This window comes from Pelophylax lessonae (assembly GCF_965119305.1).
Source record: "Pelophylax lessonae genome assembly, chromosome: 12".
NCBI lineage: Eukaryota > Metazoa > Chordata > Amphibia > Anura > Ranidae > Pelophylax > Pelophylax lessonae.
This window is the reverse complement of record NC_138779.1, coordinates 6726906-6740582: the sequence shown is the minus strand read 5'-3', so window position 1 is coordinate 6740582 and position 13677 is coordinate 6726906. Positions and strand designations below refer to the sequence as shown.

General features: G+C 46.0%; 1 protein-coding gene and 1 long non-coding RNA gene across 8 annotated transcripts in view; one reads left to right on the top strand and one right to left on the bottom strand.

Moving 5' to 3' along the window:
• The window catches only part of AJAP1 (adherens junctions associated protein 1), a 433213-nt gene that overhangs the window by 90858 nt on the left and 328678 nt on the right, over nt 1-13677 (top strand). The gene's annotated exons all lie outside the window — the stretch shown is intronic.
• Nucleotides 6483-7356, bottom strand: LOC309568608. 4 transcript variants are annotated; one of them, XR_014226041.1, is made up of 6 exons: nt 7297-7338; nt 7181-7217; nt 7094-7130; nt 6949-7043; nt 6862-6898; nt 6745-6782 (listed from the first exon to the last, which is right to left on the bottom strand). It is a non-coding gene; the product is annotated as an uncharacterized lncRNA (long non-coding RNA). The 4 variants fall into 4 exon arrangements; XR_014226043.1 differs by having other exon boundaries at nt 7268-7302; XR_014226040.1 differs by lacking the exon at nt 7094-7130 and having other exon boundaries at nt 6483-6782; nt 7036-7072; nt 7297-7356.

The window sequence follows — 13677 nt, the reverse complement described above, 5'->3', positions numbered from 1 at the left end:
TGTACTACTTTGGGGCGACCTGGGAGCGACTTGCATAGACATTCATTATGTGAAGTCCCTGCAAGTCGCGCCAAAGTCGCGGTGCACAGCGGTGCACGCGACTTCACAGGTCGCCCCCCGAAGTCGTGTCGCCTCTTAATAAGAGGCGCTCTGTATTGATTGCTGAGAGAACAACGGTCTGCTGTGTTTACAACAGCAGACCGCCGTTCTCTCTTAACGGGGAGTGATTGTGACCGCCGACTCCGCACTTTGGCTCCCCGGCTGGCGAGTGGGCGTGCGCGCTCCTCCAGTATTTCTCCTGCGAACTGCCGCACAGGTACGCCGCCATATAACTGAATTGAACAGAGAAGATGAGGGATACACTATATTACCAAAAGTATTGGGACGCCTGCCTTTACACACACATGAACTTTAATGGCATCCCAGTCTTAGTCCGTAGGGTTCAATATTGAGTTGGCTCCGCCCTTTGCAGCTATAACAGCTTCAACTCTTCTGGGAAGGCTGTCCACAAGGTTTAGGAGTGTCTATGGGAATGTTTCACCATTCTTCCAGAAGTGCATTTGTGAGGTCAGGCACTGATGTTGGATGAGAAGGCCTGGCTCGCAGTCTCCAATCCCAAAGGGGTTCTATTGGGTTGAGGTCAGGACGCTGTGCAGGCCAGTCAAGTTCCTCCACCCCAAACTCGCTCATCCATGTCTTTATGGACCTTACTTTGTGCAGTGGTGTGCAGTCATGTTGGTACAGGAAGGGGCCATCCCCAAACTCCTCCCACAAAGTTGGGAGCATTAAATTGTCCAAAATGTCTTGGTATCCTTAAGAGTTCCCTTCACTGGAACTAAGGGGCCAAGCCCAACCCCTGAAAAACACCCCCACACCATAATCCCCCCTCCACCAAATGATTTGGACCAGTGCACAAAGCAAGGTCCATAAAGACATGGATGAGAGAGTTTGGGGTGGAGGAACTTGACTGGCCTGCAGGGGGCTCCCTAAACCTGGAAGCAGACAGTGACGTACGGTATTGGTACAATGCTTTGCCTGTGCACTGGGAATCCCCCCCCCCCCAAAAAAAAAAACAAAAACAAAATAAATAAATAAATCAAATGGGTAATAGGGAGGTGGGAGGGTTAGAATTGGGAAAATTGTGAGCGGAGGCCCGCTTTATTGTATTTATGATACTCAGACACTGCAAAGAGCAATAAAAATTAAAATATATCTTTATTTTATTTGTAGATGGTAGTTTTTCTTTACCTCTTCTTTTTTTGCCATCTGATGAGGATTATTATTCTTTGTTTCTGCTGATGGGCTAAATACTCAACAATAATGTTTTCCTCCGATGCGTTTCTTCGCTCTGTAATAGTCCGACACTTAGAACCTGATCCCAGCGGTTTTCTGGGATGTGTACCGAGTTCAATGATCTGAAGACTTACAAGATGAATTTTAATGGAACAAATTAACAAATGCCATCTCTGGGGCTTCTGTTGTTTTATTCCTGAGAAAGACTTCTTGAAGTCGAGAGTTAATCGCAGAAGATAACTAATTTGAGTACATTGGTTGGAAAGGAATCAACAATGCAGATATTTACTAGGGGGAAAAAAATGGGAATAAAAAAAAAAAAGTATGGTGGGCAGGGTGTGCCGGGCTTTTAGAGTCATTTGTAAGGACATTTTTCCCACCAAACCCATCTCTGCATACACATCCAACCACTCCACTCCGAGCCTCCCATCACCACTTCACCCAGTGATGGGGGCTGACTCCAGCTGGGTGACTCCAGGTGGGTCACTCCAGTCCAGATGGGGGACTCCAGGTTGGTGACTTCAGGTGGGTGACTCTAGGTGGGTGACTTCAGGGGGGTGACTCCAGGTTGGTGACTTCAGGTGGGTGAATCCAGGTTGGTGACTTCAGGTGGGTGACTCCAGGTTGGTGACTTCAGGTGGGTGACTCCAGGTTGGTGACTCCAGGTTGGTGACTTCAGGTGGGTGACTCCAGGTTGGTGACTTCAGGTGGGTGACTCTAGGTGGGTGACTTCAGGGGGGTGACTTCAAGAAGGTGCCTTCAGATGGGTCACTCGAGTTTGGCGACTCCAGATGACTCTAGGTGGGTAACTCCAGGTGAGTGACTTTACGTGGGTGACTTCAGGTTGGTAACTTCAGGAAGGTGACTTAATTTGGGTGACTCCAAGTGACTCCAGGTGGGTGACTTCAGGTGGGTGACTTCAGATGGCTGACTTAGGGTGGGTGACTCCAGGTGGGTAACTTCAGGAAGGTGACTTAATTTGGGTGACTCCAGGTGGGTGACTCCAGGTGGGTGACTCCAGGTGGGTAAGTTCAGGAAGGTGACTTAATTTGGGTGACTCCAGGTGGGTGACTCCAGGTGGGTGACTTCAGGTGGCTGACTTCAGGTGGGTGACTCCAGGTGGGTTACATTGTTACATAGTAGTTGAGTTTGAATGAAGACAACAGTCCATCCAGTTCAACCTGTGTAGGTGTGTGTGTCAATGACGTATTCATTTCCCATAACCCTGGGTGACTTCAGGTGGTTGACTCCAGGTGGGTGACTTCAGAAAGGTGACTGCATGTGGGTGACTAAAGGTGGGTGACTCCAGGTGGATGATTTCAGATGGGTGATTCGAGGTGGGCGACTCCAGGTGACTCCAGGTGGGTGACTTTAGATGGGGGACTTCAGGTGGGTAACTACAGGAAGGTGACTTCAGGTGGGTGACTCCAGGTGGATGACTTCAGGAAGGTGACTTCAGGTGGATGACTCCAGGTGGGTTACATAGTTACATAGTAGTTGAGTTTGAATGAAGACAACAGTCCATCCAGTTCAACCTGTGTAGGTGTGTGTGTGTCAATGACGTTTTCTTTTCCCTTAACCCTGGGTGACTTTAGGTGGGTGACCCCAGGCGGGTGACTTCAGGAAGGTGACTGCAGGTGACTTCAGGTGGGTGACTCCAAGTGGGGGACTTCAGGAAGGTGACTTCAGCTGGGTGACTTCAGTTGACTCCAGGTGGGTGATTCCAGGTGGGTGATTCCAGGTGGGTGATTCCAGGTGGGTGATTCCAGGTGGGTGACTCCAGGTGAGTCATCTACGTGTGTTTTTCTTCCTATTACTATAATTGTCATTAGAAATCACAGAGCCCCAGTGCAGCCTACCTGAGAGCCCCCACCCTCTGCACCTTAAGGTGCATAGGAGGGTACATAACAGCAATGTGATAGTGCCCACTGACACCCTCCTGGTTGTGCAGTCTGGCCAAAGGTGTATATCTCACAAAACTGTCTGGACAGGATCACAAATCCCTCATTCCCATGTCCCCTTCTGTGGTGTTCGCCAGACTTTAAAGAAGATGGCATTAAAATCTGATGGTAAAACAGGCTGCAGGGATAAGATAAATCCTATAGTATAATGGCTTCAGCGGCTTGCCCATGAGGTCATTGTACGACCACTTCCTCCCTCCCATCTACTGACCCGCACACCATCCAATCCCGGACATCTCTAGATCTTGGAGATGACTTTCAGACAACCTGAGCTGAACAGCCCAATCTTACCGTACCTTCAAAAACAGGAGTCAACAGAAAATGTAATTAGCTGCTGAATTTTATTGACTATCCCAAAACGCTTGGCGTGCCACTCCGAGGAGAGAAAAGGTGCCATTTCCTCCAGTCGACCGCACGCTTGGAAGTAACCTTTAAAAATGTTTCACCATTTTACTGTTTACTTATCTAAATGCAAATGTAGGCACTCATTCTGATCAGAGGAGAGACGTGCCGCTCAACACGCCAATACACTGAATTCAATTAAGCGCCTAGATTATATTAACCAATGGGGAATGGCTACTTTCCCTGCTTATAGCCGCTATTTAGTTGTGCTTTGATTTTCCTTATTTACTTAACTTACACTTCTTCAGATGATCGGGGACCTTTGGGTAATACATAGGCTTTGTCTGTGTCTGAATGTGAGCCTCTTTAGATAATGCTCCTCTTGTCTCCGTCCTCAGTATTGAACTTTGCTGGTGAAAGCTTTCAGCGTAAAGATTTTGCTGGAGTGGCTAATTACTTCCAAGATAAAAGCTGATGCTTTGGACCGAAATTGCAGGGTCCTGCTTCTCCTGTTTAATGCTTTGCGGATTTTTGTGGACGGCGTGCAGAGAGTGGTAAATTCGATGCTGCGCTAATGGTTTTGGGGGAATGGAAAATCTGCCAGGACGTGCATTAATGCCAATTAATACCGTAAAATATCTACAGCTGAGCAGCTCTGGGTTGTAAAGCTCCATCTTTAGTTAGATCTTCTCTGATTTATCCAAAGTGCGTTTACATGACCGGCTCAGCAAACACAGGAGCCAATCCATGACGGACGTTTATTTACTGTGAACAATATTTGGCCTCTCAGATGTCATGTGAGGTTCATCACTGGGGCTGTAGTTTATGTCTCAGAGGCAATTGCACAGTGTAATGTAAAGGGCAACAAAATATCGTCTTATGTTTCCTTTCCCATATCCGTTTCCTTCCCCTTACCAATTCCCTCCCTCTTCCCCTTGCCTTCCACTTTCCCTTTTCCTTCCCCTTTTACTTCCCCTTTTCCTTCCCCTTCCCATTTCCCTTCTCCTTTTCTTTTCCTTCCCATTTCCCTTTCCCATTCACTTCCCCTTTTCCCCCTCCCTTTTTTTACTCTTTCCCTTCTCCTTTTCCCTTCCCCTTTCCTTTCCCCTTCCCTTCCACTTTCCCTTTCCCTTCCCTTTCCCTTTCCCATTCACTTCCCCATTCACTTCCCCTTTTCCCCCTTCCTTTTTTTACTCTTTCCCTTCTCCTTTTCCATTCCCCTTTCCTTTCCCCTTCCCTTCCACTTTCCCTTTTCTTTCCCCATTTTACTTTCCCCTTTCCCATCCCCTTCACTTCCATTTTCCCTTTTCCTTCCCCTTCCCTTTCCCATTCACTTCCCCTTTTCCCCCTCCCTTTTTTTTACTCTTTCCCTTCTCCTTTTCCCTTCCCCTTTCCTTTCCCCTTCCCTTCCACTTTCCCTTTTCTTTCCCCTTCTCCTTTTCCCTTCCCCTTTCCTTTCCCCTTCCCTTCCACTTTCCCTTTTCTTTCCCCTTCTCCTTTTCCCTTCCCCTTTCCTTTCCCCTTCCCTTCCACTTTCCCTTTTCTTTCCACTTTTCCTTTCCCCTTTCCCATCCCCTTCCCTTCCACTTCCCTTTTCCTTCCCCTTTTTCTTCCCCTTCCCTTTCCCATTCACTTCCCCTTTTCCCCCTCCCTTTTTTTACTCTTTCCCTTCTCTTTTTTCCTTCCCCTTTTCCTTTCCCCTTCCCTTCCACTTTCCCTTTTCCTTTCCCCTTTCCTTCCACTTCCAATTTTCCTTTCCCCTTCCCTTTCCCTTCCCATTTTGTTTCCCTTTCTTCTCCTTCCCCTTTTCTTTAACCATCCCTGGATCTTTCCCCTTCCCTTTTCCCCTTCCCATTTTGTTTTCCCTTCCCTTTTCTTTTCCCCTTCCCTTTCCCTTCCCATTTTGTTTCCCTTTCTTCTCCTTCCCCTTTTCTTTAACCATCCCTGGATCTTTACCCTTCCCTTTCCCCTGTCATCTGCTGGTGTTGGTCCACTGTGTTTTCCTACGTCCAAAGTCAGCGCATCCCTCTAGCTGGAAATGATAGAGCCTCCATGCTTTCCTCTGCTGACCAGCTTTATGGAGATGCTGATTTCATTCTCCAGCAGGACTTGGCACCACCCACACAGCCAAAACTACCAATACCTGGTCACATGATCATGGTGTGACGGAAGTCACTTTGGTTCGGGGGGGGGGGGTCTATGGAAATGAGGTTGGGAAATCCCTCTCTCAGCCCCCTAGGCCCCTCTTATGTGTAAGTCACCCTGTGTCTATTAGGGACACAGGGTGGACAGGTACTTAATGGACACTGAGAATATGGTTTGGATTACTTCAAATGGGAAAGTAATATTTTCAACCATATATCTCAAGAAATATATGAAGACTATTCCTGGCCTGTTTGATTCTGAACATGTGCATTGAAAGAGCTAATCACATTAGCCTCTGTTCCATGTTCTTCAATGTCAGAGACGGACAGTCTGTTACTGGTGGTCTCTTCCTATTGTCTGTGTATTGAGGTGTGATGTGGATTCTGTTAAGCCTGTCTGTCCCATTGTTAATTGTTAATGAACTCACATGTTGTTTCTGTCCAGATGGCTAGATAATTAGCTCAGGTTAATTATATTTCTGTATACAATTTCATCTGCATATGATAATGTAATCAGGCACCTGACCTGGTGGGGTAATCTGATCAGGAGAGGGGGGATGTCCATGCTGTATATATTCTGTGTTCAATAAAGCAGAAGGTTTACAAGCTAAGTTGTCGGCTAGCTGTGTATGGGGGGGGGGGGGTTAGAATATCTGATATCTATGTTCAAGACTGGAGGAAGCCGTATTCTGACGGAAGCCCACACACACAGTGTGAGTCACAGTTCTGTTACACGTGGTATTACTGTGCTTGATTGGCCAGCAAACTTGCCTAACCTAAACCCCATAGAGAATCTGTGGGGGATTGTCAAGAGGAAGATGAGAGACACCAGACCCAACAATGCAGAGGAGCTGAAGGCCGCTATCAAAGCAACCTGGGCTTCCATAACACCTCAGCAGTGCCACAGGCTGATCGCCTCCATGCCACGCCGCATTGATGCAGTAATTCATGCAAAAGGAGCCCCAACCAAGTACTGAGTGCATCCTATACTGTACATGGACAGACTTCTCCCCCTATACTGTACATGGACAGACTTCTCATCCTATACTGTACATGGACAGACTTCTCCTCCTATACTGTACATGGACAGACTTCTCATCCTATACTGTACATGGACAGACTTCTCCTCCTATACTGTACATGGACAGACTTCTCATCCTATACTGTACATGGACAGACTTCTCCTCCTATACTGTACATGGACAGACTTCTCCTCCTATACTGTACATGGACAGACTTCTCCCCATATACTGTACATGGACAGACTTCTCCTCCTATACTGTACATGGACAGACTTCTCCTCCTATACTGTACATGGACAGACTTCTCACCCTATACTGTACATGGACAGACTTCTCCTCCTATACTGTACATGGACAGACTTCTCATCCTATACTGTACATGGACAGACTTTTCACCCTATACTGTACATGGACAGACTTCTCCTCCTATACTGTACATGGACAGACTTCTCATCCTATACTGTACATGGACAGACTTTTCACCCTATACTGTACATGGACAGACTTCTCATCCTATACTGTACATGGACAGACTTCTCATCCTATACTGTACATGGACAGACTTTTCACTAAGACAACATTTCTGTATTAAAAATCCTTTTTATTTTTTATTGGTCTTATGTAGTAGTCTAATTTTCTGAGATACTGAATTTTGGGGTGTCACTCGCTGTAAGCCTCAAAATTAAAAGAAAGAAGTGCTTGAAATATATCACTACTCTGTGTAACACATCTATATAAAATATAGGAGTTTACCTTTTTTAATTGAATTACTGAAAAAAATTTACTTTTTGTTGATATTCTAATTTGATTAGATGCATCTGTATTGGTTGCTGTTTTTTCATTACACTTTTGTTGGTGTCTAAAACCCGACCTGCCGGCCCCTGAGATCTTATCAGGAAATCGTATCATGAAGAAAGTAAAGATCTGACATATACATAGCAAGGATTATGGAAAATAAGGCATTTTAAGACATTTTCTTTTAACCACTTCCCACCCGCCATACAGCAAAATGACGGCTGGGAAGTGGTTTCTCTATCCTGACTGGCCGTCATATGATGCCCAGCAGGAAAGACCACTCTGCGTGCCCCAAGTGGGTGCACAGAGTTGCGATCGGTGGTGCGGTGTGGCACTCTGACTCACCACATCTCCGAACCCAGTAAAGAGCCTAATGACATAGGCTCTTTACCATGTGATCAGCTGTGTCCAATCACAGCTGGTCACATAGTATATAGGAAGTGCCGTTGGTCGGCTTTCCTCAGTTGGTGCCTGACAGGCCTGAGTAGAGGAGAGCCGATCGGCAGCTCTCCTGACAGGGGGGGGGGGTCTGTGCTGGTAATCAGAGCATTGATTACCAGGGCAGACCCTTGGGGGGTGCCACTAGAGCTACCAGGGATCACCCACTCATAGCCACCAGGGATGCCCACCCAGGACCACCAGGGATGCCCACCCATGGCCACCAGGGAGGCCAATCAGGGTTTAGGGACCCTTTCAGTGCCCTCCTTACTAGAGATGCCCATGATTGCCATCTATCAGTGCCACCCACCAGTGCCCATCATTGCCATCTATTAGTTCAGCCTACTAGTGCCCATTATTGCCCATCAGTGCCGCCTATCAGTGCCCATCAGTGCCACCTATCAGTGCCCATCAGTGTCGCCTACCAGTGTCCATTGGTGTCGCCTATCAGTGCCCATCAGTGCCACCTATCGGTGCCCATCAGTGCCACCTATCTGTGCCCACCAATGCTGCATATCAGTGCCACATATCAGTGCCACATATCAGTGCCCATCAGTGCTGCATATCAGTGCCGCCTATCAGTGCCCATCAGTGTTGCAAATCAGTGCCACCTATAGGTGCCCATCAGTGCCGCCTATCAGTGCCCATCAGTTCCACCTATCAGTGCCCATCAGTGCCCACCAATGCTGCATATTAGTGCTACCTATCAGTGCCACATATCAGTGTCCATCATTGCTGCATATCAGTGTCCATCAGTGCTGCATATCAGTGTCCATCAGTGCTGCATATCAGTGCCGCCTATAGGTGCCCATCAGTGCTGCATATTAGTGCCACCCCATCAGTGCCTCCTCATCAGTGCTCATCAGTGCAGGGAAAAACGTATCTATTTGCAAAATTTGATAACATGAAAAAAATTTTTTTTTTTTCAAACTTTACTGAATTTTTTTATTTGTGTAGCAAAAAAGAAAAAACCTTGCAGTGATCAAATACCACCAAAAGAAATCTCTATTTGTGGGAAAAAATAGCATAAATTTGGTTTAGGTACAGTGATGCATGACTGCTCAATTGTCATTTAAAATGCAGCAGCTGAAGAGACAAGGACTCACTGCTCAAGGTGGTGTGATTGCCTGATGACTTACACAGGTGCATGCCCCGGCTCGCCTCTGGGAAAACCTTGATAAAGGAAAAGGAATTGGCAGCACTACAGGTTGAGTGAAAATCCAGATTTATTGACTGGACATCCAAATATGACAATCGTGACAAGGTAGACGCGTTTCACACACTGACTGTGTGCTTAATCATTACCATAATGATTAAGCACACAGTCAGTGTGTGAAACACGTCTACCTTGTCACGATTGTCATATTTGGATGTCCAGTCAATAAATCTGGATTTTGACTCAACCTGGAGTGCTGCCAATTCCTTTTCCTTTATTAAAATGCAGCAGCGCCAAAAGCTGAAAATTGGCCTGGGCAGGAAGGGGGTGAAAGTGCCGGTATGGAAGTGGTTAAATATAATTGATAAAGCTGTTAAAGTGGTCAGGATCATAAGCAGCCACAAACCAAACATCTCCTCCCTTTTTTGGACTCTCGTTTATATTTTTCTCCCTCTCCGCGTTTCGTCTCCAACCGCATTTCTCACTAAATCTGTTTTATAATGGAAGTAATAAATGTGTTTATGTACTCTTAGCTGAGACGGCTCCTCATTAATGCTTCAGAACGCCTTCTGGCATATTCCCTTAATTGAGGTGCATTTATCTGTTTTTCCTGTCTCCTTTTAGTCTTTCATCATGTTTTATACAACATTTTCTAGATACTTTTTCATTAGCCTTTTTAATAAAAAGCAAAAAAAAAAAAAAAAAGAGGCGTAAAATCGACACAGATTTTTCTGGTAAAGCAGAACAAAGAGCGATGAGTTTCATGGCAACCAGATCCTGCCATTCATCGTTAGCAGAGAAGGTAGAGCCGTGAAATAGCATTTTTTTCCCCCATTAACCACTTAAGCCCCGGAAGATTTTACCCCCATTCCGACCAGGGTTTTTTTGGCGATTCGGCACTGCGTGACTTTAACGGACAATTGCGCGGTTGTGCGACGCTGTACCTAAACGAATTTGACTTCCTTTTTTCCCCACAAACAGAGCTTTCTTTTGGTGGTATTTGATCACCTGTGCGATTTTTACTTTTTGCGCTATAAACAAAAAAAGAGCAACAATTTTGCAAAAATAACAATATTTTTCACATTTTTTTTATATGAAATTCCCAAAAAAAAATGTAAAAATCAAAATTTTTTAACATTTTAGGCCAATTTGTTTTATGCTACATATGTTTGGTAAAAAAAAATCGCAAAAAGCGTATTTTGATTGGTTTGCGCAAAAGTTATTGCGTTTACTAACTAAGGGAAAGATTTTTGTCATTTTTGGTGTTTTTTTTTTTTTAACGAGTAATGGCGGCGATCTGCGATTTTTAGCGGGACTGCGACATTGCGGCAGACAGATCGGACCCTTGACTGACATTTTTGACACTTTTGGGGTTACCAGTGACATTACTACAGTAATCAGTGCTATATATATGCACTGTTACTGTAAAATTACACTGGCAGTGAAGGGGTTAACTTTTTTGAGAGGGAGGGGCTATGTGTGTCCCTAGGGGCGTGATTCTAACTGTGATTGGCTGTGGCTTGAGGTGTAGGAACAGTGATCAATGGTCCTACATAGTAGAACCGTATGATCTCCATTCCTACACAGGGGAGAATGACAGGTGGCTTTGTTTACATCAGCCGCCTGCCTTTCTCCCTCTGCACCGACGATCGCGAGTGACCGGTGGACATTGGGTCCGCCGGTCACACGCACAGACTTCCTAGGGAACGAGCCGTGGCGGGCGCACGCCTCCGTGGGCGCCCGCTCGCCCGCTATTGGCTCACAAGTAAGTGACAGGCAAGTGACGTATATATACGTCACTTTCCCTGGCCGGGGCTGCCCGCCGCAGTATATGTACTTGCGGCGGTTGGCAACCGGTTAAAATAACAAACATGTTACACTCACCTGCTCTGTGTAACGGTTTTGCACAGAGCAGCCCCAATCCTCCTCTTTTCGGGTCCCACGCCGGCTCTCCTGGCCCCTCCCTCCGTCCCAGTTGCCCTCCATAGCAAGCAACTTGCTATGGTGGCACCCGAGACGAGCCGCTGCTCTATGTGTCCATTCACACAGGGAGCCACAGTTTGGCTCCACCCTCCTGATTGGCTCATTCGCTGTGAATGACAGCAGTGGGACCCGCTGCAAATAGGCAATCAGGAGTGTTAGTCCTCAGAGAGGCAAGGCTCTCGTGGACATCACTGGATGGAGAGGGGGCTCAGGTAAGTATTGGGGGGGGGGGCTGCACACAGATGATTTTTTACCTTCATGCATACAATGTTATAGAATGCATGAAGGTAAAAAAAAAAAAACATGTGCCTTTACAACCACTTTATGAATTATGAATGCAATAGGCGTCACTTCTCCACCTTACATTACAGTGCCCCCCTTTACATCACAGCCCCCCCCCCTTTACAATACAATTCCCATTTACATGACAGTGCCCCCCTTTACATCACAGAAGCCCCTTTAGAATACAGTTTCCATTTACATTACACTGCCCCCCTTTACATCAAAGACCCCCCTTTACAATACAGTTCACATTTACATTACAGCAGTGCCCTCCTTTACATCACAGCCCCCCCCTTACAATAGAGCACCATTAACATAACAGAGCCCCCTTTACAATACAATTCCCATTTACATTACAGTGCCCCCCTTTACATCACAGAACCCCCCTTTACAATACAGTCCCCATTTACATTATGGTGCCCCCCTTTACATCAAGGACCCCCCTTTACAATACAGTCCCCATTTACATTACAGTGCCCCTTTACATCACAGCCCCCCCCCCTTTACAATACAGTCCCCATTTACATTACAGTGCCCCCCTTTACATCACAGAACCCCCCTTTACAATACAGTCCCCATTTACATTATGGTGCCCCCCTTTACATCAAAGACCCCCCTTTACAATACAGTCCCCATTTACATTACAGTGCCCCTTTACATCACAGCCCCCCCCCCCTTTACAATACAGTCTCCATTTACATTACAGTGCCCCCCTTTACATCACAGAACCCCCTCTACAATACAGTCCGCATTTACATTATGGTGCCCCCCTTTACATCAAAGACCCCCCCCTTTACAATACAGTTCACATTTACATTACAGCAGTGCCCTCCTTTACATCACAGCCCCCCCCCCTTTACAATAGAGCACCATTTACATAACAGAACCCCCCTTTACAATACAATTTCCATTTACATTACAGTGCCCCCCTTTACATCACAGAACCCCCCTTTACAATACAATTTCCATTTACATTACAGTGCCCCCCTTTACATCACAGAACCCCCCTTTACAATACAATTCCATTTACATTACAGTGCCCTCCTTTACATCACAGCCCCCCCCCCTTTACAATAGAGCACCATTTACATAACAGTCCCCCCCCCCTTTACAATACAGTCCCCATTTACATCACAGCCCCCCCCCCTTTACAATACAGTCCCCATTTACATTATCTTGCCCTCCTTTACATCAAAGACCCCCCTTTACAATACAGTTCACATTTACATTACAGTGCCCCGTTACATCACAGCCCCCCCCCCCCTTTACAATACAGTCCCCATTTACATTACAGTGCCCCTTTACATCACAGAACCCCCCCCCCCCCTTTACAATACAGTCCGCATTTACATTATGGTGCCCCCCTTTACATCAAAGACCCCCCTTTACAATACAGTTCACATATACATTACAGCAGTGCCCTCCTTTACATCACTGCCCCCCCCTTTACAATAGAGCCCCATTTACATCACAGAACCCCCCTTTACAATACAGTCCCCATTTACATTACAGTGCCCCCCTTTACATCACAGAACCCCCCTTTACAATACAATTCCCATTTACATTACAGTGCCCTCCTTTACATCACAGCCCCCCCCCCTTTACAATGCAGTCCCAATTTACATTACAGTGCCCCCCTTTACATCACCCTGGCACATTCTTATATCCTCACGGCAACCAGCTGGAGAAGGCGCTGGCTCTGCGTCTTCTTCTGATGTGGTCCTAACATAACTAAAATACAGTCCACATGTCCTGCAGGTAATATTTTGCCAGAACTATCAATAGAATCCGAATTCACCAATAAAAAAAATTGTAGATTTAATAAAAGTAGAAAAAAGGCAACGTCAATAGAACGTCTGATTTTATGTTTGTTATAACTCAAAGCATCCACTCAGCAGATCTCCCGCCCTATGCTGGGATGAATCACATTTCCAAGGGCAGTAAATACGACATTCTCTTACATGAAACTCATTTTATTTTCATTATAGCAGAGGAAATAAGTGGATCCAATGCAAGATAGTTACCTTGAAGAAACTTCTATGAAAAAAGATGTGAACGTTCCTTATGACCTGACCATCACATGCGTTACAATACGGCTCTCTCTTCAATGACTTTATAAAAACACATTTGTAGATTTAGTAAAAGTAAGAAGAAGACAACATGAATAGAACCTCTTCTTCTATGTTAGTTATTATGAACACTCTCCCAGAGCTTCCCAAAGGTTTATCACCTCCCCAGCCACCTTTTGGATGCAAGGAAGC